This window comes from Apteryx mantelli, chromosome 6 (assembly GCF_036417845.1).
Source record: "Apteryx mantelli isolate bAptMan1 chromosome 6, bAptMan1.hap1, whole genome shotgun sequence".
NCBI classification, from domain to species: Eukaryota; Metazoa; Chordata; class Aves; order Apterygiformes; family Apterygidae; genus Apteryx; species Apteryx mantelli.
In genome coordinates, this window is record NC_089983.1 from 31,639,327 (window position 1) to 31,666,751 (window position 27,425).

At 37.2% G+C, this 27,425-nt stretch overlaps 1 long non-coding RNA gene across 1 annotated transcript; it reads right to left on the bottom strand.

Moving 5' to 3' along the window:
- Positions 1–343: 343 nt before the first annotated feature.
- On the bottom strand, positions 344–27,223 carry LOC106499185 (uncharacterized). Its single transcript, XR_001295116.1, has 3 exons — positions 27,158–27,223; positions 2,682–2,842; positions 344–416 (listed from the first exon to the last, which is right to left on the bottom strand). It is a non-coding gene; the product is annotated as an uncharacterized lncRNA (long non-coding RNA).
- Positions 27,224–27,425: the final 202 nt, after the last annotated feature.

The following is a 27,425-nucleotide window of genomic DNA, read 5'->3' on the forward strand; positions in this document are numbered from 1 at the left end:
AGCGGTGGAAAAAAATTCAAGTAATGATGAAGGGGATGCTGAGCTCAGAGACAGTCTTTACTAATGGGGAGTAAATTCTCCCCATCCTTTCCAGAGCAGAAGGGACCTTAGAAACAAAGTAGGTTAGGCTAACAGTGAGGTCTGAAAGAGATTTTATTGCTAACTATAGCCACTGGGATTTGTAGCTCACGTGCCTGGAGCAGTGCGTTAATGCTAGCCACATTATAAACCCATGGCCTCGCGCCGGTGTGGCTGTTACAAAAGATACTATTTGCAAAAAGAAACATCAGGCCACTGAACCTGTGATCCTTCCATATTTATTTCAAATAATTATTTAAAAACTGGAAAGCTTTGTGAGTTGTTCTTCTTTTGTTCTTAACCAGCAGCCATTTTAGAACATGCATGGTCAGGAGTTTCTGGAAAAGAAGGAGAAAGAGTCTTGGAAAGTAATACAGCTTCTCAGTCAGTGCTAAGCTCATCCCATGCCATGCATTGTCTTCCAAAAAACAGAAGTATTGTATAATACACCTGTATTATTCAATGTATAAATTGTAATTGTATAATCTCTCTTTTAATAATTCCAATTTCCCCCTTAATATAAGCAATATGGCAATGAGGCTTTATCATACAACAGAGCCTCCTGCGCTACTCCCTTTCCTCAAAGTTTCTTTGAACAGTTTCTGAATAGATCTTTAATGTACAAATGCTTGATAGTCTAAAAGATGTAATCAGGGTTTCACTTTCATATTTTGGGATTCTGGGGCTGTGCTGTGATTTAATTTACTGTTATGTCCTTCTTTCCTCACCTGTTTTCACTCTTGGTGAGAAGGGACCAGCTTCTCAAAAGAGGAGCCTATAGAGGATGCTTTGTTCAACTTGCCACTGCTATCCCAGTATTGCAGTATTGTCTTTAGGTGCTTGGTTTTCTTCTTGGATTGCACAATAGAGTGGTGGGTACATATCCCCATCTATAGTATTAGATAAAATCAACAGAACATGGCCCAACATGCAGCAGTTCTGCAATGTTGTTATATCCTAAGTCACTTAAGTGCATTTGAAAACACTGCTTGAAGTCCATGCTCTGGTGAAACTAGACTAATACGTACCATTACTAACATGGCCTCTAGTTGAGCAGTATATTATATTTGTTAGTTTCTTAATTGCAATGCTATACTCTTAGCTGAAATAGAGAATCTCACTCTTCCTATGAATACTAATAATGCTGCATGTATTAACAGTGGTTTGTTCCAGCTTCTATAGATGCTATTGTTTTCAGGAAAAAAAACAAAGTTTTATTGATTTATAATCTTCTTGCTATAATCTCAATACTTGCTTTTGGAGAATCAGAAAGATTAGCAGTACCTATTCACTATACATCATTCATTATGATATATTTTTTCTTCTTTATGCATTATCACTGTGGTGTCTTTTATGCCTACTATTGACAATGAATACTTTCTTTCTGAAAACCATTATCCTCCACCAAACCAATAGACGTACATATGCAGAGATACAGTATGGCAGAATTATCAAAAGACACCGACAACTGATCTGCCTGCCTTCTCATCCCAAACCTATATAACAGATGGAAAAGACAAGATACACTACATCCCAGATGTGCAGGAACACAAGTGTCTGTTTTAAAAGTAAGTGCTTGTATAAGCCTTTACACTATCAGGGACTTTTTTTTTGCATTTTTTTGCAATTTCTCAAAAACAGTCATTTTATGCCTGTTTTTTTTCATTTGCTACTATAAATTTCTTGATTCCATCTTTTGGTATGTGATTGTACAAGGGCCAGCAAACTGAGACAAAGGGTGCTTTTAAAGCATACATTTTCTATTATACAGGTTTGAGCCCTGATCATAACACTTTCTTCCTCAGAAAAATGATCTAATGGCTTTCCTTCAGCTGTTAAATGTAAAATGGAAGCAATATTTACAGAGCTATTTAAAATAGAATCAAGGGAAATAATAATATAATTTTACTGAAGATTTCCAGAGGATACACTCTGGAATACAATGAATCGCTTGGGAGCTCTGCTGACAAGAAAGGGAAGTTTGGACTCTTAGGATCATTTACGTTGCAAAAAGTGTCATAGAAAGCACGGTGATCCACAATCCAAGCATGGTGAGATAGTAAAAAAAGAGATAGTCATTGAAGAATAACCACTTTAGATTAGACAACACACATTGAAGTACCTTTGCTGGGCCTGCACCTACATTTTTGGGGCAACCAAATACTTTCTGACTTGTATAACTAAAAAAAATGCAAACTCAGACCCTGCATTTTCCACAAACTTTGCATCATGTCAGTCTCATGTTGATTGCCAGTTTGGCTTTTGATAGCCAAACATATGCATTCAATCTCTGTGAATCACACAATCGTACAATTCATGAATATATGGTACTGGAGACAGGATAAGCTATCCCAGATCTGTAACACCAATAAAATTCATAACATTGCCGCTAAAAGTTAATGAACATCGTCTGAGGACTCCTTGTTTCCTGTCCTATGATGCACTGGATCTAGCAGAAAGACAAAGCTCACAGAAGCATTTATGTATAAAAAGCAGAGCCAGTTGGCTGCCTTGGTTAGGGTGACCAAATGCCAGCAAAACCAAAATCCTCATTTGCTTTGAAGACCTCATGCTGAAAGAGAAGCTGTTGTTGAGATACTCACTCTTTGTAAGCATTTTCATTTTCTCCTTTCTGGACCATCCAACAGAAAAGACATTTTAAGCAGTAAAGGATGTCAGTCTCTCTGAGATCAGAAAAGCTCAGGATGTGTATACTTTTCAGAGCTGAAGTTGATAAGTACTGAAGCACTGGCGAGTTCTGGAGCTGTGGAGAAATTTGACCTATGAAATACTGACTTCACTGAAAATTACACTAGCTGTTTCCTTTTTCAGAGAGTAATATGAAATTTCTTTGCATTTCATGAGCTCTGTGATATTCAGGAGGTTGCTCTACAAATGGTGACACTGTCACTTTTAAACCTTGATGGATAAATCTCTTGTAAAACTCAAACAACATTTCTCAGCATGCCTTCCTCTTCTGTCTGTCCCGAATACAGGTGTTTAGAGATCCAAAAACTAGTCAGCATAGAAAGATATTTCTTTATCATGCAGAGCTGTGTTATTGGATAGGAGTAACAGAAACAAGAAGTGTTTGTTCTTGTTACCTTTAAAAATACTGCAAGAATTACATATTCTTGCATGCATGTGTTATCTACAGTTACTTCTGTAAATAGAGCTGCACTTTTTCTGCAACAAGAATTTATTCTAATACTTTTGTGCTTTTCCTTCCTTAGCAGTATAATGAAATAACTACTGTGCCATATATATAGAAATTACTCCCAAGAATGTAACAAGCAGGATTCACACATTTAAATTAATTCAAAAAAAAAAAAAAAAAGCTGAACTGTTTCCAAATTCTTCTATCCAAGCATCACTTAAGAAACTGTTTGTTCAGTTCAGTTTCATCTCTACAGCTGCCAAACCACTTCAGTTCTGCCAGCTCTGCTCTCTGATTGCAAAATAAAGGGTGGTCACTTCACAGTGTATGCAAGAAATATTATAATTTTGTGAAAATTATGACATTTAAGAAATCCTTTCAATAGTAAATTGCTAGGCTATCCTGCTACATGCCTATTTAGCACAAAAGGAATGTTTTATATTCACTTCTCCATGCCTTCCTATAGCATTAGTGAATATAGTATGCAGGGTTTGCGTTCTCTAAGACTGAGGCACTTTGCTGCAGCTTACATTCATAAATATTTTTGTAGTATAATAGCCTGTCAAAACAAATCTGTTTTCCTCATTTGTGTGTGTGCAGAAGGGTGTCCTTACTGCTTCTTGTCCATCTCTAAAGAAAAAAATAGTAATTGCACAACGTATCAAAGCTTTCTTTTTCTTAATATATGTCACCAGTGCCTCCCTCCTCCCTGAAAACCAGGGGATGTGAAGAAATCAAGCAAATAGCCCTTATTATATGAAAAATGCTCCTGCATAAATGCATTAACTATTTTCAAATCTCATCTCTGGAGATCTGTGTGTGTGTGCTACTGTGTGCAGAAGCACAAAAACATGCATTATATGAAAGTGCACAAAGTTATATTTAAAAAATATAAATATTTCATATTGGTTTTCTCTCAGATGTTTTATCCTTTAAAGCAAAAAAGGGAAGGAAAAATGCTAAGCTGCTTATTTATGATCTTGTTTAGTTTCCAATCAATTTTCTTCTCAGGGAAATAATTTCCCTGAAGAAGAAATTAAAGTGTACTCAGAAATAAGAAAGGAACAGAATATTAAGGGTTTTGTTTTCTTAATAATAAAAATACATGAGTGTAAGCAGTGATATAGTAGTTATTAAAAATAACAAAATACAAGGATGTTAATTCCTGCAATATAGGAGTAATATGGAAGGATTTTTTGGTAATTTTTTTAAATGAAACAATTGTAGAAATGAGAACATGTACAGCCTTCTGATTTCCTTGCGATTAGAATTTTATATTTTTCAGGGTACTGTTTACATCAGACCACGTTCTGTTTTTCCCATGCTGACCTGTACTTTGCTCAGTGGGAAATCTCGTTCAGTTCAGAGAGACTCATTATGGGATGAGGAATCGTTTAGAGGGCTGCTTTTTGTTCACCTTGCATTATCATTGCAAATTGTAAATCTGGCTGTAAGGCAATACCAAACCAGAACAGTAGTGTCTTGCACCCACTTTCTACTTAATGTGTATTGTCATTTATGTTAATCCTGGACTGAATCTAGTATGGGTAAAAATCATAGAAATAGACATTGCACTTTTTCACTAGGAAATATTTTTGAGAGGGAGGGTCTGTTTATTTTTCTTCATATTAGCCTCACAACTGGAACTCGATAGAAGTACTGACACTGAGAATTAGAAGTAATTCTAGCATTCTTCACCTCTTGTATGGGATATTACATAATCATTAACATTTCTTAGTCAAATACTATTTTTACATATAGTTATGCAGCCCTGCGGCATTGAATACATGCACAGAGATATGTCCTCTATCAAACCGCTAACCCAGAGAAACATATCCTTTGCAACATAGCTTCATGCCAATCGCCACTTCAATAAACACTGCCACATCATGATGACTGCTCTCCAGGAATTAGCAATGAGTTTGTTTATGATTAAGTTTATCAATATTTATAAAGTACTGTACTTGAGGGGATAATATATTGATAAAATACAGTTCTAAAATGCATTACATTTCCACATTATATTTAATGGCTAAAAATATATATAGTGGGTGTGGAGTAATAGGGGCCATACCCCGCCCCCACAAACAGTTTCTTTATCACCCCATCTGCTACCCCAAATGCTAACTCTCAGGAACACCACTGCTTTGCAGCATGTTTTATTATTCAAGCTTTGGTGGGAGGAGAGCTGCAGAAAGAAAGTGTTAACTGTAGAGAAAAGGAGGGTCAAACCAAGACCCAGAATAAGCCATATTGCTCCACTAATGCCAGGACAGCGGCACAAACTTCCACTGGACCTGGACTGGCTACTAAGTACCATTAGATTAGATCAAAACCTGTTAGAAAAAAAGGAACAGTGAGAAGAAGGTCTAAACACATTTGTCAAAGAATTAATAAAGAGGCTAAAGGTATTTATGTAGGCAGGGAACATATGGAAGAGGAACAAGGCAGACTTTCAGAAGAAATTATTTAGCTTCATTAAAAAAAACAGAACAAAGATAAGGATAGGAAAAAAACATGAAAGTTTACACTGTTTTTATATTGCCTGTCTATTTTTCCAAAAAGAAGCAGTAACATGGGGCCCAATTCAAAACCCCCAGAAATCAAGCAAAGATTCTTATTGATTTGAATCGGGTGCTCTGGAAAGAAAGAAATGCTGCTAGATAAATACCAAATACTGATGAGTGCTAATGGGGGTTTAAGAGACAAAGCATCCAGTTTGAAGCACTTATTGGCGGTGTCTACACTACTGCCACTTGCCAAAAACCTTTCCATCACTGTACAATAGCTGAGCTTTATGACTGGCTTCCAGCATTTTAATCTGACCCTGCTCAGAGCAGGTGAGGAGCTGGCTGAATGGAAGTCACCAAGATGATTTTAGGGATGACAAAACTGTTTGTAAATGTAAGTTGGATTCAGTAAGCATTTTTGCTTGAAAAAAAATCAGTTGGAGAAGAAGCAGAGGGGAAAGTGAGAAAATCAAAGCATTTTGTGTGGATACATTCACAATTTAAAATTTTGATTTTTGATCTCAGTATTTTTCTTTTTAAATTGACATATTTTTAGTAAAAATGATTAAAATGGAAGAATTCCAAAAGGAAATAACATCCTTTGTTTTGTTAAAATTTAACAAAATGTTAAATTGTAAACAATTTAAATTGTTTAGGACAGCACAAAATTGATTATTTCTCTGATTATGCGTGTGTTTCATCCATCAATTTGAAAATTCCGTTGTTCATAGAGGTAATACACTAGGTAGTACATCTAGGTAATACACTTTTAGCCTAAATGACTGGCCAATAATCTGGGCCTCACTGGTATGTGTCTATTAGGAGGAGAAGCTGACCATATGAATCAGGTTTTCTTTCAAGAAATCCTGTTTATTTACCATGACTGCGCAGAGATCTGCCCTGAATTCAGTCAGAACAAACAAGAGAATTTCCATACTGCCAGTTCCAAGCCAGCCAGCACTCCCTGAAAAGACACTCTAGCTCTTGGCTTCTGGTTTGCCATTCTAGTATTTTTGTTTTTTCTTGGCTGCTTTTTTCTGTTTTTTGGTGTTTATAGGTATTTATCTACAACAGACTAGTCTGACCTTTCTGCTGAAATGTACGGCATACACAAATACAGCCAGTGAAAGAAAACTCTTCTCCCTGGCACTGCACTAATAGTTCATCAAGCTAGGAAGGTGCAGAAAGAAGGCATCATGACAGAACTTGTATTAGTAACTCTCCCATATCTAGTTCTCCACTCCTGTAAAGACTCTGGTGAGAGTTCAGAGCTAGAGAGGCAGTGTCAGGTGAAGAATCAAGGTGATGGTCTCTTTCTACTGAACCCAAACAGAACTACAATTCAGCATTAGAAAGTATGGAAGATTCTGTCTTGATGTTAAACTGAACAGTGTCCTATTAATCTATATATGTCTCAGAGCCTTTTAAGTTTCCTAGCACTGGATAATCAAATCCTAGTATAATCAAGTCAGTTTTCAATTTTCCAAGCCAAAAGATTCCATGCAGTATACAGAGTAATGAACCTTTATGAGGTACTATAAAAAGCCAAATTCTTTTTTATCTATGTGGCCATTCCTCAGGAAAATGTATGCTCTCTTGCTAGTTGAAATGTGTTAGCTGACACTCTTCTTCACCAGAAATGGCTGTGGACTGAGTCATGATCGAGGATAGGATGGCCTATATTGGGACGACTGCAGTAGTTCCCTACCCACACTGCAGGAACAGTTCAGATACTGATGCAGCAGCTACAGAATTGCAAATAAGAGCTTGGCATTTGTGTAACAAACTTTAGCAGTTCAGCTACTGCTTTCCAAGAAGCAGAGCCAGCCCTGTATTCAGGGCAGGAATCTCTAAGAGAAGCAAGAAAGAGAGGGATGTGAAACACTATAACTGCTTCAACATAAGCCATCCCCACTTGTGACTAAGATCCCCATGGCATCTTCGGTGCTGCGGTATGTACTCTGCAGGACACTTCAGAAAGAAAGATAGTGTAGAATGAAAGCTATTCTATTACTGTATGCGTGAATTGGAATTGGGAGAAACAGTTCTTCTGTAACCTTCATACAATGACATTGCACGTGGCTAGTCAGAGATTCAGTCTGTTATGCGGACGGAAAGGAAATTTGACACTACAGGGAACACCCAGAGTTCTTATGGTTTTAAAACTAAGGAGAATAGTAGCATGTTGGCTCAGAGTCTCATGCGTGCAGTATTATGGTTTTGCAGAAAAAGGAATAAATCATACTGGACACAATCAATTTTAAGTATGACACAAACCTGTTTCTGCAAAATGTCAAGATTGCACAACAAAGACTTACAATTGCAGACAGTGAAGAAAGAACTAAAGCCTCACTGGTCACCTGCAATACTTAAGCATGACATTCCCAACTCAGTAGGGAAGGACTGAGGCTCACAAATTGTCTGCTATCTAATTGTCTCTTGGCTCAGCTTGGGAAATGCAAATAGAAATAGACTGCAAAAATTGGTTCAAGAAGCCCTAACAGGATAGCAAGCTCTAGGCAGTATACAGCAGATGGTAAAAGATTTTTAAAAAGCAATCTTCTTGAAGTTCGCAATAGTCTAGGGAGTTAGAAAATGGCAGGTGGAGCAGGAACTATAACAGGTTATGAATCGTCAATAATTTCCTTTTCAGTGGCAATAAAACTGCTCTTGAAATCACCCAAAGGTTATAGAGATACACTGTAGTTGGAAGACACACACCTCAAGTGAGAACTGACAGAAGGATATAACAACTATAAGAACTGCAGAGGAAGAATATCATCTTCTGAATTAACACTTATGGGCTAATATACAAATATGGTCAGTTCAGAAAATCTTGGACTTAGATTCATTTATGAGTTAAACAAAAGAAACACAAGCTACAAATCAAGAGAATTAAACAGCCTAAATGCTTAGGAACGTATTCAGTAGCAGACCATTATTGTTCAAGATCATCAGTGTCCTTCATTACTGTACAGACTAAGGACACAAAAACTATGCCCTGAGGTACTTGCGGTTTACAACCAAAACAGATATTGGAGCTAAGAAATAAACAATATATATAATAGGAGGCTAAATTTGAGGATGCAGAGACCGTGCATGTGTAGAAAAACAGTTCTAGCTTTTTACCTGCACAGGGCACGTACATTATTTACCAGCTACCCCTGCTAACTTTCTCACTCCCCAACAGAATACTAAGGAAATCAGAGTCATAACTCTCACCAATATACTAGTTTTAAAATGAAACAATTCCTGACAACAAATAATAACTGTTAAAATCTATTTGAATTTGTTATTTTCCTGCCCCTTATCCTCTCACTATGAGAGGCAGCTGTCTACTTTCCCTACACTTCAAGCCAGCTATTCTATCTTCAGTAGAACAAACACACTGACAGCAAAAAGCAAAAAAGAAGGTGAAATTACTGTTGTCAGGCAGATACACAGTGAGTGGAGGATGGTGTACAGTATCAAGGAAACGGAAAAGAAAATTAGAATGTAATTATCTTGGTTAGTCTGCATTTAGATAGCCTGAAACAATAGCCTCAAAGAGCAATGTGAATTTCCCCGTTCATCTTAATGGAGTATTAACTGCAAAGCATAATTATGACAAGTTTAATGCTAATAGTGTTAACTGTTCCATTTCTGAACAATAGACCACATAGAACCATTACAGCCCCACTTCATTACTGTTGGGCTTACTTGATATGTATTAATGTTTCATTCATCTTAAATAATTACTTAGGAAAATATTGCTGGAGCCTCAAAATGTCCAAAACCAGACAGTCACAAGAGACAACTCAGAGTCAAACATAAAATTGTTGCTTTCAGATCTCATTCCTAGACTTCTACCTAAACATCTCATTGATCTTTGATATGTTTCCTTGTCATAATATTGTTTTTCCACTGCAAAAGAAGTCATAGCTGCAGAATTCCCTTCTCCCTTCTATGATCTTCTTGTAAGGAGTCTTTAAATATTTATGTCAAAGTGTACCGGTTAGAGATCAGTTAGAGACTTTAAAAAAAAACCCAGCGAGGCCGCACCATTGATAAGGAAGAATGTCACATGGCTTCAGCCCAGAGAGGCAAGGGGGAAGGCACCACAGTTACGGAAGCTGAGGCTTTTAAACAATTCTTGTCTTGCAAGAAGGGGAATGGGCATGTTTGGAACAGCTTCACAATTATAGACCAACAGACAAAAGTTCGATTCACTCACCTCACTCTCCTATTACTGTACTAATAGTAATGTATCAAAACTGTTAAAGCCTTCCCGCTCAACTAGCTCATGAGCTGGAGCTAGGCAATGTAGCTTATTCCCATGCCTTTTTTTAGAGCCAGCCATTTGACTTACTTCTTTGACAGGTGGCAGGATCCAAAGACCCCAGGGGATTTTCAACTGTCATTTAAAATGACTGGTGCTTAGGATAAAATTCTTATAAACCAAGTCCAAAGTGCTACAACGACTGCAATTGATTACATGGCAGATAAAGGAGACAGAATAACCACTGGTTCCTTGGAGCGCTGCAAGAAATCACACTTAGGATTTCTTGCTGATAACCCAGCTCAGAGGAAGATGCTCTTCAGGAAGCAAGGTCTATTCTGCCCACAGCAATTAGGGGGAAATAGGTGACAGGCTGTGTTAGTGGAGAAAAAAATCCTAAGTAATTCCTTTCTATGTCAGTTTTCTTCCTTTCCACAATGTAGTGACTCCCATATAGACCACATATACGTGTGTGTGTGTGTGTGTGTGTGTGTGTGTATGTATGTATTTTTACACATACAGAAAAAAGTACAAGTAAATGTGTATTTCTTGGAGATTCCTTGAATCTTCAAAGATTGCAGAAGAAAATCAAGGTGCTTGAATTTAGTGGGTGGAAAGTGGGTTAGAAATAGGACAGTTTATCAAATTATGGTGGTCCCATCCCACAGACTGTTGTCCTTTCTTTGCAAGCTGTATAAATTCAGCCTTCAGCTACATTTCCAACTTTGTTTCCTTGTCACATTTCTCATTCCTGTCTCTTTGCTCAGCCAATGACAGCAGTGCCAATCCCCCAGTTGTTAAATGTATCCAAAAGCTTCCCCCCTCCTACTTTATATCACCCTAAAAGTGATTTTTGCAGCCTCTCCTCCAGAAAGAGTGAATTTGAACACAAAGACAGAATATTTGAGCCAACGAGAGAAGTAAAACGAGAATCCTTAAAGTCTTTTCTTTAACTCATGTTATCTTATATACATTACGGGAAGGAGAATGTCCCTTTAAATAGTTTGGGAGCCCTCTAGTGATTCTTGCTGTCTTTCACGGCAGAAACCAGGCGATCCTCCCCCGTGCTAGCGCAGGTAGGTGGAGGGGCCTTTGCGCGCAGCTAACAAACCCAGCACTTGCCCCCCAGTGCTGCCCGGGTGACTTTCACAAGTCGGTAATGTGACACAGAGACCAAGAACACAGCGCGTTCCTGCCTTCGCTCATCTCTGCCCATTTTATTCATCATTTGAGTTCCTATTCTGCAGTTACAAACTCTGACAGATCTCAGATCTTGGCAGCATTGTGTCTTAGGTCGTGAGGGACCTTCAGGGCAAAGCCTCGCGCGTGTGTGTATTTGTGTATGCTACAAACCCCTCCTTCTGACTTCTCAAGAATTAGAGCGTAAATCCCGAGCCTTCAGATTTTGATGAGAACTAAACCTTTTGCTGTTATACCATTACAAACCATAAGCTCTTAGAAAATGTATTTTTAGGAGTCCTATTGAATCACATAGTATGTAGCATAATGTAATCAATAAAAGAAGCTGCATATAAATAATCTGTTTGGATTCTCACACATTTTAAGACGAGAGAGGGCACCATTCCCAGCAGTACTCCCCCCCTCCCTCAGAGTTCACACCTTTTATGGGGGAAAATGATTGTAAAGTATTCATTTAAGCCAATAACCAAAGCTTATGTTATTCATTTCTCGGTGATATACATAGTGCTCTTTTTGTATACTATTAACCGTGGACATATGTTTTTCATTTGACTATGTTACTTACACACACTATTCTTTTAAAAAATATGTAAAATATAACAGCTGCTGTAAAAAAAATATTTTTAGATCTCTGAAGTGCCTAACGAGCTGCAGTGCACAACAAAAATGGTTTGGTCTTTGTAACATGCCCATAGTAAAATCTCATGGAAGAGTTTAATCCACTTGGTCATCTCCTTAGAAGGGAGTGAACTAACACAGTTATAGTATGACAAAAGTGGTTCTCCAGAGTGTGTTCACTGACTATAACAGCAAGGTCTTGATCATTCACTACGCCAGAGAAATGATACAAACAATGGATCAGCCAACTTTAAAAACAGCAGTATAAAAGCAATTGTAAAGGCACCAACTGTATCATCTGAGCTCTGCTTTGACATTGCTGTTTTCTGATGGCAAAAATATACCTATTTCCTGCCAGTATAAGTGAGAGATTAAGGGGTAAATATAGAAAACCTAAAGTTTGCTTTGGATGAGAAGTTTTTTCTTTATGAATTATTGAATAAATCAAATATCCTTGGTTCTCATCCCAACAGGGTGCGATGATTGCTAGCTTGAAAAAAATGTAGCAGGAGCAAACGTTGGCAAGAGCAAAGCATTATAATGTGAAGTCTAAGAGATAAAAAGGATTGTCAGTTACAGTAAAAGCTATCAACGTTGGGAGAAGATGTTTAAGCTGTAATTCTACCTAGATTAAGGTTACTTAAAAACAGTGCTTGTGGCTTGAAAGCAACCTGTGTGAGCCTATTTCAAGGGATAAATTCCACCTCTAGATATTGCATAGATGCAAATTATTCCACTGCAACATTTTTGGCTGCTATGATGTGAGGGAATGGCAAGTATGGAGAACTGCCAAAACTGAATGTCTACTTCCTTCTCTTCCAGTTGATAAGACAGGAGAGCTAAAAGGCTTTTTTGAAATCAGTCATGTGGTATGTGGAGAGTAGGATGAGAAAACAAAATCTTTGTTACGAAGATCCCAGTCATACAGTGGTAGAGAACATGTTGGGGAGGCTCCTGTTCTCAGAGGAGCTCTGACATTCCCTGCAACAGCTGCAGCACCATGTTGTAAGTTGTCTGCTGCCATTTGATGGGGTGCCACAGGCTTTACTTGCACCAGGTCCTGCTCTGCCAGCTTCCACTAAAGCTTACCTTGCATCATCCAAGTTAAATATAGACAGCTTCTTTGTATTTCCTGCGTTTCATTGATTTAGTCTTGATGTTTCCAGAGTGTTAAGTCCAGCATGTTCAAGGGTGTCCAGGGTATTCAAAGCTGTGCAGACAGTGTCCTTGAATCACTTCCAGTCAACGTCAATATAACAGGAAGTCGTATTAGTGATATCCAGCTGGCTTTGTGCTGATTTGCAGAGTGCTTGTTTTACAGCAGCAATGTTACAGTATTAATCTCCAAACTGTTGACATTTAGGTTATTCAAAAGCTTTTGCTTGCAATTGTATAGACAGTTTGATGTGGATGTTGAACTTTCCACAGATCAGTTAATTTGACATTTGAATCCTCCTCCCATAGACTTCTGGTATCACTGATGTTGGCCTGAAGGTGGTGTAATCAATCACTGCCAATTTTTAGACTGTCCCGGGGGTTTTGGTTTTACCTGGAACCTGAAGGCTTGTGATCATATTAATTACATTTATTTAGGAAGAATGGATAACTGGTTTTGTACTTTTGCTATTGTATTTGTCAATAATACCCTCAGCAACCTTGACAGTCTTACTTAAAACAAGCTTTGAAGCTACTGGGATAATAATGATGTTCTTTTGTATCTGAGAACTGATATGTTTCATGAAAGTTATCTCTGATCTTAGCTGTGTTGAATTAGTATTTAGTCACTAGCGATGGCGGCATAGCATTTTTTGTAAAGCAACAATCTTACTCTTACTGTATAGTCATTTTTGCCATTAGGTGACGTAGTTTATTGATCATGGGGGATCTGATAGTGAAATGATTACCAGTTTCTACATTATTTTCTCAGCAATTACAACTCTACAGTTAAGGGCAGCCAATCCAAGTTTCCCTAAAATTGTTTCCCTCATAAGAAAAATTTCATTTAGTTTTATAATATGAATTCTGTATCTGGTCACTGCATTGTCAGACAGGGCAGTTCTTCATGCTGGTAATTAAATGGATGTCAGTAAGTGTTTCTGTGATCCTGCTATGTCCAAAGATGTAAATATAAAGAACCTAATATAAAGGGAAGGGAGATTCCTCAGGGAATGGCTATGCTGTGCAGTGAAGTGCAGTGCAGATAGCTCTGAAGTGGTGTTGACCACTTAGTAGCATGGTATTGCACTTCAGTAAAAATTTTGACTCCCAGCAGTAACTCCTAGCTCCAGCTCAGTGCCACGGTGAGGCAGTCAGACTGCTTTTGCTTCCAGAGATGGTTTAGTTTGTGGGAGTTTGATCTGCTGTGCTCTGTTGTGTGGGAGTCACTGAATTCCGGTACGGCTTCTAGCCAATGGAAAGGGATCCTTGATTCGGAGTTTCAGGTGAGCAGATTTTGCAATGGTAACTGCTAGTGAATCCATACCTGCAGCTTTGCTGCTTTCCTGTCATCTTACAAGTTTGAAAGAATGGCAGATCAACTTGGTTTTCATGCCAAATACACTTACTAAGCAGTATCACGCATCCAGATTCAGTCATAATATGGAATCAAAAAAGGTGAGGTAAAGCCAGCTATAACGTTTGGCCTGTAGAGTTTGATACACCTCTATAGGTGATCTAGTGTGTGTACTTAAACTCCATAGCAAACCTGATGTGCTAAGTTAGAGATGGGTCTAATGTGATCTCAAGCTTTCACACTTGTCTGCAAGTGTCTATCTGCAACAGCAGCTCTTTGGAAGAGGGAGTTTAATCTTAGCAGGGGGCACCAGGCATCAGGAGTCCATTTGTAGGTTACTGCTGACTCCGGAGCTATGTGATTGCGCTACACTCAGGAGGATAATACTGAATGGTTTGATTTTTAAAATGATATAGCAGTCTGTATTTTGCTTCTTTGTTTGGGTTTTGGAAAAACAAATTGGCTTTAAATTTTGTTTTATGTGGCTTTTGGGAAGCAGAAAGTGAGAGAGAATTGGGAAAATATTTGTGCTCCAGGGAGATTTCTCAGCTCTTCCATCTCATATATTTAATATGTATACAATGTTTTTGCTAGAATGAAGCAAGTCAAAGGGAATTTGGGATGAATCGCTCTCAGCAAGTAAATTAAATATGTTTTATTCTCAGTTCATCTCAGATGATACACAGTGGGTAGAAGAGCTATATTTTGAGGATTGATAGTGTAGAATAAAAATTTACACTAGGGGGCAGCCTATAACTGATGTGTTGGATTACTAATACTGTATCTGATGTCACGGAGAAATTGGCCCAGAAGATTCATATACTGCACAGCTTTTCGGGGAAAATTTAGGCTTGTAGAAACTGTTGAGTCAGCATTTTCTCCCCTGGGTAAATATAAGAATGAAAAGGCCTTGCATAATATTAGAAACCCTGCACATAATGCTGGTGGTGAACTACAATATTATAGAAAGCTGTGACAAAGAAATACGTGGCATTGTTCTGAATTCAGGCTTTTTCAAGAGCTGTATTTTAAAAGTTTGCAGCTTTTATGAAAATTAATGTATTTATATTCATCTTAAAGTGATTTAGGTTTGTTTGGACAAAGTAAATTTAGTTCATTATCAAAATGAGTAGAAAAACTACAGTCCTCAAGCAAATGGAAGATAATTTTAAAAATCTTTTAATTTTTTAAATCACTTTAATATAAAATTGTGCTAAAAATAGTTGCTTATTGCTCAGTTTTTCTATATCAGCAGTACATATTCATGAAATGACACTTCAGATTTTGAAATGAACTTATCCCGATTTAGCAAAACACTCAAATATAGGCCTGACTGCCTATATTTATTTAATAATTTATATAATGCCTATTATATAGGCATTCCTATAATGCCTATAGGAATAGGAAGCCAAAAGTGCACTTCAGATGAGATTCAGAGTTCTGCTTAGGCTCATGGCAAGAACATTTATCTTGAGGAGGGAGATTAGGTTTCCACAACCATTTTGCAGACCTGCCTGTGCTATGATTGTCAATCAGAGTGTTATTTAGCTGTGATGGTTGCATACAAGGTACGAGTTTTGGGTCATAGTAAGAAATCAGAGAAAGTCCAGGTCAGAGAGGAGCTGAGAATCACTGCATAAACATACTTGTGGTCTGCATTGTGTTTACATTGCAGAATACATCTACAGCTCTCAGAAATGCAGATTTTATTGCCTCTTTTCACAAATGAAGGAAATTGAGGCATGGGGACAGAATCATGTTTCCAAAGTATCATATTGAGGAAAACAGGAAAGTTCCTTGACTGCCAGCTCTAGTAAAGTTTCCCTCAAAGTAATCCTACGGAAGAAGTATCAAAAAGAGAGTCCAGCTCCACATGCACATCTGCTAGGCTGGAGTGACAGAGGAAGACAGAGAGATGCTAGAAGAAGTAAACATTCCAGTGGCAAAGTGGGCACCAAAGAAGTGTGGAAGCCTCGCTGGGCTAATCCTACTGGGCTGCCAGACAGGGTGGAGAGACAGGCTCCCCGAGAATCAGAGAAAGAGCATAACTGAATTGCCTTCTAGAGGAGGTTTTTCATTCTCCAGTGATTACAAAGAAAGCTCAGGGAGATCTGACAGGCAAGGCTGAAGTTTGGTTCATGATAGAAGTTAAAGATTTTGTAATTTCATGTTTCTATAACTTTCCTTCTTTCTTTTTCTCCAATATCTGGCACATACAAACACGTGCAGATGAACATGTGTGTATGTGTTCTGAATACTAGAGTTCTTTAGTAGGTAAACACCTGGATGTTTGTGAATCTCAGCTTTTCACCCACTTTTAAAAACCTCAGGAAGTTATGGTAGTGCCCAAATCCACAAGACCCTGATATTTTCACCTTTGAACTGATATGCTCTTAAGAAAAACAATGTGTTAGTTTGCATGGTTCATTGCAAAGTAGTGTCCTGATACATAAATGAGGTTTGGAGACTACCTAAGTAAGAAAAATAATAAATTTTGGTCTTGTGAATATGAGTATTAGACCTGTACCCAATGAATACCCCACATTATTTTGACGTATAAAGCTGTAAATTACTTGCTACCCACATCTATACCTGAGCTACTGCAGCTGCAGTTCATCAAGACCATCATAGCTGGAACTTCTCTGTGTTAAGGAATTGGTGGCTGGCAGGAAATTTTTCATCTCTGAAATTTGCTTTCCCCCTTTTTGAGCCATAACCAGATATATTGGATTGCATATGTTTTGAAAAATCTATTTTTTTCTCCCTCATTCTTACAGATAACTGATGTGTAAGGTTGAGCAGTAAAGATGAATGATTGAGTGGGGCTTCACTTTTGTTGGTCAGTTATTTAGTAGTGTATTCTGAAGACTACCAAGGGCACTCAGAGATTTAGGCAAGCAGTTACATATCACAGAGCAGTAAAAAATCCCCTTTATACTAAGTGTAAATGCAGCACTGGAAAAGCCAACCGAATATTAGCTGTATAAAGCATGAGAAACTTTTGTACCACTTCACAATGACTGTCTTTTCCCTGTTCTCATCAGAATCCAGAAAATGCTTTCCATCTCTAGCTTCTCCGTATATTGTTTTCAGACTTATTACATGATACTACCATCTGTGCTACTTGTCTTTTTGATGCAGTTCTAAATCTGCATATTTTAAGATACTAATTTTGTAGGTGAGGTGCCCAAGACTCTGAGAGTTACAGAAAGATTCCATTTGTTTTGTGCCATACCTGCATAAAACAGGAAGATAGTCCCTGCCCCCAAACACTAAAAGTTCAAATCAACGGAGAGAAAGAAACAAATTGGGGAATACAAAGAAATAGGAGGACAATATTAATAGGTGAGGTGGCTGTCAAACCAGCAGCTGACTAGTGTTGATCTGTTTATAGATCAAGACAAAGGAAATCTTGAGGGAGGTATGTGAAGGCCAGTGAGGTGATTTCATGGGCAAATAATCATCTACTGTTAAGTTAAAACTTTGCTCTGGTTATGACTTTCCCACTTTTATGTGTAATCAGAAACATCTTCCTGTCACTACTGCATTTTTTTTGCATAAGGCACATTGCTATTTTACAACTGATGTGTGAAAATGAAAATGATGAAAATTTAATCCAATGCACTGACCCCTGTCGTTCCTTTTTTCTATCTGGATGACTAAAATAATATAACCAATAAAATAACCAACTCATTGAACCAATGAGACATCAAAGAGTGCAAACAATAGACTGCATATTCCTTTCTGAGCCAGGCCCACCCCAACCCTCAATTTTGAAGGGAAGATATATTGCTGTAAGATTAATTTTTATGTACCTGAGAACTGTTGAAGGACAGCATGTGCCAACCTCCTTTTTTTCTTTTGTTCCACTTCCTACTAGTGGTGAAAAAAAAATCTTTAGCATCATCTGTGTGGGTGTAACCTTGCTTTCCAGGCTTTTGCCCTGTTATAATGATGCAATGCATGCCTTACATGAAAATCAGGCCTATTGTGCACAACTGTATTTCTCATACAATACTTATTGATCAGTACTAGCCCACACCTGAAGGCCTGGGTGCTTAGTATTCCTCCACTTTCTTTTTTTTTTTTCCAGAAGTTGATTCATTGTAACCAGTGCAGAAGTTCAGCTGGTCAGCCGAAAACCAAAACTTCCAGGATTTCAAGGCTGCATTTAAAAGAATTTGATCATGCGGGCATTCGGAGTGCCTGATTACTATCTTCCAAACATTCATAGTTCAATCATAAACATATAGATTTTCACATTTTCCTAATAAATGAATGAAAGTACCTTTTGGGGAGTAAAGTGATATGTTTTTAAGACATTTGTTTACTTTTTCTGTAAGCTCCTGAGATGGCTAACATACTAGTTGTTAATCACACCATCTGTTCAAGCAGTATTTGACTAAATGAATCAATTCATACTTTTTCTTCTTAAAGCAGTTTTTTGCAGAACAATATGTTTGTGTCTATTACCCCATCATTTGGCAATGTAATATGAGATATTTTAATTTTCCTATTTATTGTGCATGGGTTTTCAATCTCCAAATATTTTTTTAAAATATGCATACAGCACAGAAAAGCTGTGTCTATTGATTTCTGCAACATTGCAAACAGTGGAAAAATCTGTTCCATTCTGCTGTCAAATTTTAACCATCTGATTATATTTAAATGAGTTCTTCCAACATGTTTCATTTGAATGACCGTCCTGTAAGCGATTCCTATTTTGTACCGAAGATGGCAGTGATGCACAACCTAGCTGGTGGTGTTTATCCTGGAGGAGTTTTGCTCAGATTTCAGTTACAAGTTCCAGGAAATGGCAAATTAGGGGGAAGATTCTGCAAGCCGGAATGGCAACCTCTTGTAGTCGTTGTTGTCTTACTTGTCTCTGGTGAGCTTACATTTACATAATTCCAAACAAAATTCAGTCTAAATATGAAAATTGTGGGTTGAAATGAATATAAATAAACTTAAACTTTACACTAAAAAGTAAATAAGTCACTTTTGAAGTTTGGAAAAGTATTAATCAGTTTGTTTTAAAATTTCTTTGTATTTGTCCATTTCCTAGCTTCAGCTGAAACCAAAAATCATCAGCCTCTGTACATCAAACTCTCCTTGCGCTTTCAGTGCTGTCAAATCTTGGTAATTCCTGAAACCTCATGTGAAAGGCTAGAAGTTTCAAGGGAATGTAGATCATTTCTAACCCAGAGAAGCTTAGTGCAAATATGCTTGGATAAGTTCCTGACTCTTAGAAGATTACTTGAAACCAACATTTTGAGGTACACCATAACATAGATTCAGAGGAGGAATATTGGTCTGAACACCAGGAAAAATTTTGATAAAGATGGGTTAGTTACTAAAATAGTTTCTGATTAAAAACAGTGATCGAAGCCACATTGCTAGTACAAGCCAAACAAAACAAAAAAGAAAAAAGAAAATCCTAAAGGAAAATTGAGTGGATGACTTCCTAACCATTTTTCCGTTATCACGGATGTGCCTTACTTACTGTCATGGACATACCTTGATACCACAGTGGAGTTAACAGAGTTATAGAGCAGAGTTAACAGTTGTTACTAAAGGCTGTATACTGTTTGCATGATTTCTTATGAACCTAGAAGTGCTATTCCTCACTGCCACGGTTCCACTGTCCAGAGAGTTTACTTTATAAGAAAGGGCACTGTGTCCTCAAAAGCAAATACCTGTATATCAAAGACAAAAATTGTTCTAAAACTGTGGCTCAGTCCCATTCTATTTTTTAATCTGAGTCTTATTTGTGTAAATTCATAGATAGTCAAGTTTCCTGACCAGACTCATGAAAGTAATGAGGAATGTCGCTGAGGTGATCTCAGTAGAATCTTCATCACCCCTTGACCTGTCTGGTTTTTTTCACTGATTTATTTTTGTTTTGTTAATAATTGAGAAAGAAAGTAAAAGAGCAAATGTGTCTATGAATGAGGTCTGAAAATTTTCAGAGTGCATGTTGTAATCTGTGTTGTGCCAGAGGAACACAGTTGTCTTGCTGGATCATAAATAGAGAAGGGGTCTGTCAGTAATACAGGCATCAAACAGGTGAGCAGGTGCAGGCCCCTGAATTGGTGCTAAATGTGAATTGGAAGCCAGTGGAGGGCATGCAATAATATATATATTATTTTTCAAGTGTCCTGGTAAGGGGGTAAGCTGCTGACTTCTTTTATAAAGTGGAGATTTTGTATTTCTTCCATTTTAATTACAAACTAACATTAGTCTGTTCTGAAAGTATTGCCTGCATGAGTCATTGTGAGTTGATTCCTCTGAGAAAAAGGATTATTTCATGGCATCCTGAAGACAAAAGAAGACATTTTTTCACACTTCAAATCCTTTTCCATATCTGAATATTTATCATTGACACTTCATCCACTGTGTTGCTCTGAACAACAAGACTTATTTGACAATGGAGGGACCCATCCCTTCAGTAAAAGAAAAGGACAGCCGCTTGATTAATCCCTCACAGTATTTCTCTTCCTTCAATTTAGGTGTTGCTTAAGTTTCAGTTTGAGCCACTATTTGCTCCAGCCCCGGCAGTATTAATATTGGCATTTATTTGGTGTCATTCATTCCCTTTACTGCAGAGATGTCATCCTCATGTTGTTGGCAACAAAGATTTTATGTCTTCACTATTCCTGGCTCATCTATAGATGTAGGGAAAGAAAGAAGTGTTGATTTTGCCCTAATCATCCACATCCACATCCTAGGAGGATGAAAGGCAGCAGTGATTGGATCTGATATAATACTACACAGTTTACTTCTGTTATTGGCATCAGCAGTGCTTTGGCAAGTATACTGAAGTCAGCGCAGAGGGTAATACTGAGACTGCGGTTTAATTTCCAGTTTTAAAGCCATAGAGAAGTCCTACTAGGAATGTCTTGTCCTGCCCTGAGTCCTGATCCATCTCCTTCAGAAGTGTTTTTAAGACACATCTGAATTTTTAAATTTCAGACTCCTGGGCAGAAAGCGTGTTTGTGTTATATTTTATTTATTTGATTTTCAAAACTTCATATTCTCTTACCTCTGTTTAAGGGGATATTGAAGCTGAGTGCCATGTTGACAGACTTTTTTTCTTTTTACAGTATAGTATTTCTAAATGTGGGTTTGAAGTAAAATTAGTAATTCAGTTGTCACAGCAGCTCACTGAGAAACTCCGGTAGAGCTGTGACATCAGTATGAAGCTGTTCCTAGACTGCTTTATCTGGTAAGGTTAATTAAAAGGGATATCTAGGGGGTTCATGTCAACTTGAATAATGATGCCTTCTTTCTGCACATATTAGAATTCTCCTTGAAAATCTAGCAAACAGCATTGCCATGTTGATATTGTAGATTTTTTTTCAGCAGATAGATCAGGCCACCTATTTTAAAAGGGAAAGAATTATGTTTTTCTTCTGAATAAGAGCAAATCTACTGAGAACTGGATTTACCTTTTTGCATTAAGTGATGTGACAAATTTGACTTCCTTGGCATTCATAACTCATTTGCAATGTTCTTCTTCACTGAGCGGAGTTCTTCTTCTTTAGAAGTTCAAAGCATTCTTGATCTTTTTGATTAGGCAGCATTTTTACAATTATCTAAGCTTGAAAACATAAAATCTTTCATAAAGTAACCCGATTTCCTTATTGCTTTTATATACTATGAGCTGAATTTGTGTGGCCCATATTCATACTGATGAATAATGACTCATTTATAAACACTAGTGACTTCTGGGGGATCATTTTTATAAGGGCATATAAAGATAATACATAAAATCTTTTGTATGTAAAAAATGTAATGCGAATGGTTACTCTTTTCTGTTGCACAACCTGTCAGTGTTTTTTTTACAGTTCTCTAAAACCTAAACTATGTTACCTTTATGATTAATTTTCTTCTCTAAAATTTCATTTTTTTGAAAATAGCCATTTTGAGTCCATCAAAATAATTTTAAAAGATTTTTAATCTATTAAAATCCATGATTTTACTGAAAATTGGATTGTGCTAAATGAAAATTTTAATTCTTTTTCTTTTTGTAAACAAAGGGAAAATTATCATGAATAATTTAAGACAAAAAGATGCTGCAGTCTCCAAAAATGGCGAGAACTTGAATTTTTTTAATATAGTCACAAGCTTATTCGTTCTAGACATTGGTTACTGTCAAGTTAGAAACTAAGTCTGATTATAAATATAGTAATAATATACCTTTTGTCTTAAATAAAACTGTCATTGGTCTGTATAGGTAATAATCAGTTTTTAATAGGTTTGTTCTGAATTTTTGTATTGTATCTCACTGGGAAATGGAGACAGAAGAGAAAATACCACTTGACTCCTCCTAAGGGAGGAGATCCGAACAGAAAAGGCATCTTTAAATATTTGAGGTTGTATGTGCCCTGAAAACTACAGTGTGAAAGTTTGTTTCTCTTACTTCACCTCTGAATCTCTAAAATTAAAAAGCTGGTATTCTGTGTAAATGCCTTCTATATTGGTGCAATAGGAATTGCGATTGCGCCAAAACAAATTTAGGGTGTTTTCTAAAGAGTTCAACTAGATGAGTTCAGTGACATAGTGAAAAAGTTGCACCCTTGCTATTCAGCACTATTAGAGACAGATTTTTATGATGAGTGTTAAAATAATAGTTCCTAAGAACCATTCAGTATGAGATCCTCTTTACCAGACATTGCACAGACACAGTAAATAGCTCCCAAATCTAGTGAACTTTAAATTGTCATACTTATGCTATTTACTAACATCATGCTGATAATTCATTACATGCCTTCTTCCTACCTTTAGCTGGTACTTAGATGATAAGCTAAAGTTGTTTAAAGCATGTTTATAGTAGATTAGAAGGGAGTGAGATGAAGGAAGAGAAAGAAAGGAGACAGATGAGTGAGACAGGGAAGATGCATTTGTATTTTTCAAGATAAGACAACTGTGCTTGACTACCTATTGTCAGTATTGTGGAGTTGTGATAAAAATGTATAAACTGTGGGTATCGGCCCCTCCGTGTCGTACATTCGGCAAGCCTGCCATGGTATGCTTAAGTGCTTGCACTAGCGTGATGTTCCAGGACAATTTGCAATGAACACAGAGGAGAATGTTTCGTATCACGTACTGTCACTTTTTCCATGGAAGTTCTTAACCTTGCTTTAGTCTCTCTACTAAATATGCCAGCTTGCTCATGTCTGAAAAATTTCTACTTTTTCCTTTCCTATTGCATGCTTTTATTATAGGGAAAGAAGAAAATGGCCCTCCTTCACCTTAAGCATACTCATACTCACAATTTCCCCTGAATGTTCCCAGATACATATAATTTGGCAAATATTGCTAAGGGTTTCATCCAGTTCTCTGTATCCAGGCTTGGTTGTTATGTATGCTTCTTCTTCCATGTATTGATGATGGCTTCTTCAATTAGTTTAATTTGGAAAGAAAATACATCATCACCAACAAGATTTCTTGTTTACCTACAGCTATATTAATCTGGGCCTTTTACTTCTACTCTTTAATGGAAGTCTTCATTTTTATGAGAACAGATACCTAATGCTGCTTCTTGCTAGGATATATTCTAATACCTTACCTTATGCCATTACACATCCAGTGATTTTCTTCCTCCCTCCCTTCCTCTCTTCCTCTTTCTCTTTCTTTCCTTCTTTCTCCATAACCTTTGCTTCAGTCCTGCTGAATATGTATTTCTAACACCAGATCTCTCTTTGCCTTCCTTTCCTTGCTTCCCAACCTTTCCTTGCTCTTAAGCATGGACTTCTTGTATGCTCACGTCTGAGAGTGTCACACCAGCAGTGTGAGATTCCTGAAAGTGAGCAATGAACTGCAGTAACGTAAATAACAATCTTTTGCTGATAATTGTATTGTTTTGCATATAAACTACCACCTAATTATTTATTATCTTACCTCATATTTAAAGCCTCATACACAGGTATCTGAAAAGCAGGAATATGTGATCTTTATAATGCAGCTGCACCTGTAAACTGTGCTATTAGCAGGAGCTGGAAGTGCATGCCCAGGATTACTTGAAGTCATGAGCCCTGAAAAGGCTTAGCTGTCTAAATTATCTGGGTTTATTGCAGCCATTTGAAATTTGAAGAACACTACAGGCCCAAGTTAGTCCATTACAAGTTATAGAATATATCTCTCAAATGCTGAGCAGAGCGCAAGACTGCTTTCTTTGATGATGAAATGTCTTACCAATTAGGTCTGCTTAATGTTTGATTTTCTACCTTCTTCAGGCCATACATACTCTGCTCTTCTTTGCATCACATATTTATATGAGTATATATCATTGTTCTAGACGGCTTACAGTCTTTATATTCTAATTTTCTCCTATTTTAAGAAAATTCTCTAAGTATTTTGGAAGAGAGAGGATTCAATAAAAAGCAAATGCCAACTGCTAGTTGCAGCTCCTGCAGACATTGTTAATTCCTTAGACTTATTTTTGTAACAAAAGGAAATACAAGAGGGTAATTCCACCTAGAATGGAAGGCTCACAATCTATGGGCTACGCAGAGAATTTTTGCAGGTGGTTGTTCATTCCTGTGCTAGTTTGCATGTAAGCCTTTTCTTTTTCCTCCCTTTACAAGACTGTGAAGAATCAATTTTTTTTACGCATTTTATTTAAACATTGTAAAAATGTTCTATTTGCAATTTAAATTGATTGCATCTCAAAGAAAAGAATAAAAAGAAATAATAATGAAAGACTTGTTTAAAAAATGTTGCAAAAGTGGTCATATATTATTCAAGAGCCAGCATTTCCTGAAGAATCTGAAGAATTTAAGAATGCTATAGAATTACTGCAACAACAGTGTTGCAATTGTATTAGAATCTCACCTCTTTTTACTGCTTTTGCCTCTTAATCTCTTACTTTACTCATTTTCGCAGAAATGAAGTGTCTTGTGGAGTTGGCATAGGAAACTATTTTCAGGCAACTTGCCATCACATTCTAAGCACTGAAGTGCATTTTGTACAAAAAATGCAGCACTGAGACTGGACCAGGGTAGGTCAGATGGTAAGACTTTGGATTCCTCCAACTCTAGAGAAGAGTGAACACAAAAATAATGATGGAGAAGCACGACAAACAATGGCGTTTGCAAAAGTGGTGTTGTCGTAAAGAGCAGTTGTTTTCTGTGCCTGCTAACCATGACATTTGTTAGAAGTGCAAGAGATATGACGATTGTGTCAGTACTTTTACCAGACTCACAGGATGGTGGCAAGTCTGGCTTCAGTAGACTTAAAGGCATAGTAGTATTAGCCTTACAATCACCTGTGGCTGTTGGTTTTTCTGTTATCACATTATCTGGTATTGTAAAATTCAGTGCCTCACACTATTTCAGGCAACTCTTCAGCATTCACTGCTTTCCAATAAAACTGAGTAATTTGCTTTTATGTAGAGAACTGGCTGGAGAGGTACTTAAACTTTCCCACATAGTGAAAGCTTCTGCTGTAGGGTTTAGGTGGTCAGTAGAAAGTCAACACAAAATTCCACTTAGTTGTCATTATGTGTCACTTAAGCAATATCCTATGGATCATGATTTAGCCAGACATTACGGTAATTCCTTCCCCAAATGATAACCACAAAGTGGGGTGTATCTGCAAGCAGCGCGTGTGAATATATTTAACAGAACACTGTATATTCTAGAGTACAAGATGCACATATTATTTATTTGTTATTTTGTGCTTACTTTGTTTGTTTTAATAATAACTTCTTGCACCTACTTTATGCTTTAGAATATACAGTCCATATGAGTTTCAAGAGCAGATATTTTTGCCTCTGTTCTTTTTAAAGCAAAGATGTGGTGAGCCATTTCTGTATTATTACATCTTCTCAAGGGGCTCAAGTGAAAAAAGTCCATGAAACAGTGCACTAAATCACCAGTCAATGAGGCCACTCACAGTACATAAACTTAACCATGTTCGTAAGTCTTTTCTGGGTCAGGGCCGAAGAATGCGCTCCCTTGCCAGTACTGCAGTTAAAGACAGTTTAACAAACAAAAGAATCAAGCACAACAAGAAAAGCATCATTCTTATGAAGACACTTGACATTCCCTGAAGCATCCACACCCAAAAATCAGTCCACACCTGAAAGCAGACTAAATCAAAAGCAGTTTAAATATGTTCTAGTATGAGAAGTTCAAATATTTGCAAATATTAAGTAACTGTTCTATGTACTTCTATATATCTAGTTGCATTTAACTTGAATCTGCCAAGGTCTCTCAGTATCACTGAGGAAACTGAGAACTTAGTAAGCTCCGAAACACACTGTGTTCACTGAAGAAATATAACTGTCTACATTCAGTAGGTCTGCAGTAACTTCAAAGATGCTGTTGTCTTTTCACACTTCAGATTCCTCAGGCTTCATATACAGTGTAATTAACCCACATTTGAGAACAGCCTTTGAACCATGAATTCTTTCAGGACAGCTAACATGTCAAGGGGATTCTCTGTTAAGAGTATTTATATATTGTTACAAAATGCTTTTGTTTTGCACAGATATTTATATTGCATAGCATACTCTTTGGAAAAAAAAAATCTATACACCAAGGTTGCCAAATTACATGCTGAAGAATTATAAAGATACATAAAAATTGGAGTTATAAAGGAAATGCTGAGTCTACAGTAAAAGGTTTAAATGTCTGCTTCTCTCTGTCACTTAAAAACTAACTACATCTATAAATCTCCATCTGTTTTTGTAGAACGTTCCATACATTCAACTTACCCTTTGAAACTCTGGAGACGTTATGTTACACTCTACAGCTGCTTTCACCACCGAGGTTAAGCTACGTGTTCTTGTAATACTTGAAATATTTATTTCTCCTTACCTTTCATATTTGTTATTGTGATGTTGGGAGACAGAAGAAATCAAGATCTCTCAAGCTCTCTTTTCCATTCTTCAGCTTACTTAAGTGGCTTTTCTGCAAGTTACTAATTAGCCACGTGCAACACAGAGGACTCTTGCAGATACCCGCTTGCTGACATGAGGTTTGGAGAGGGTACATAAACTGCCTTGCCAGGCTTGCGTGTCGGCTACAGCATTTTAAATGTAAAATACTCACACTGGGTACTGGTAAACATTTTAGTCTGGTTAAT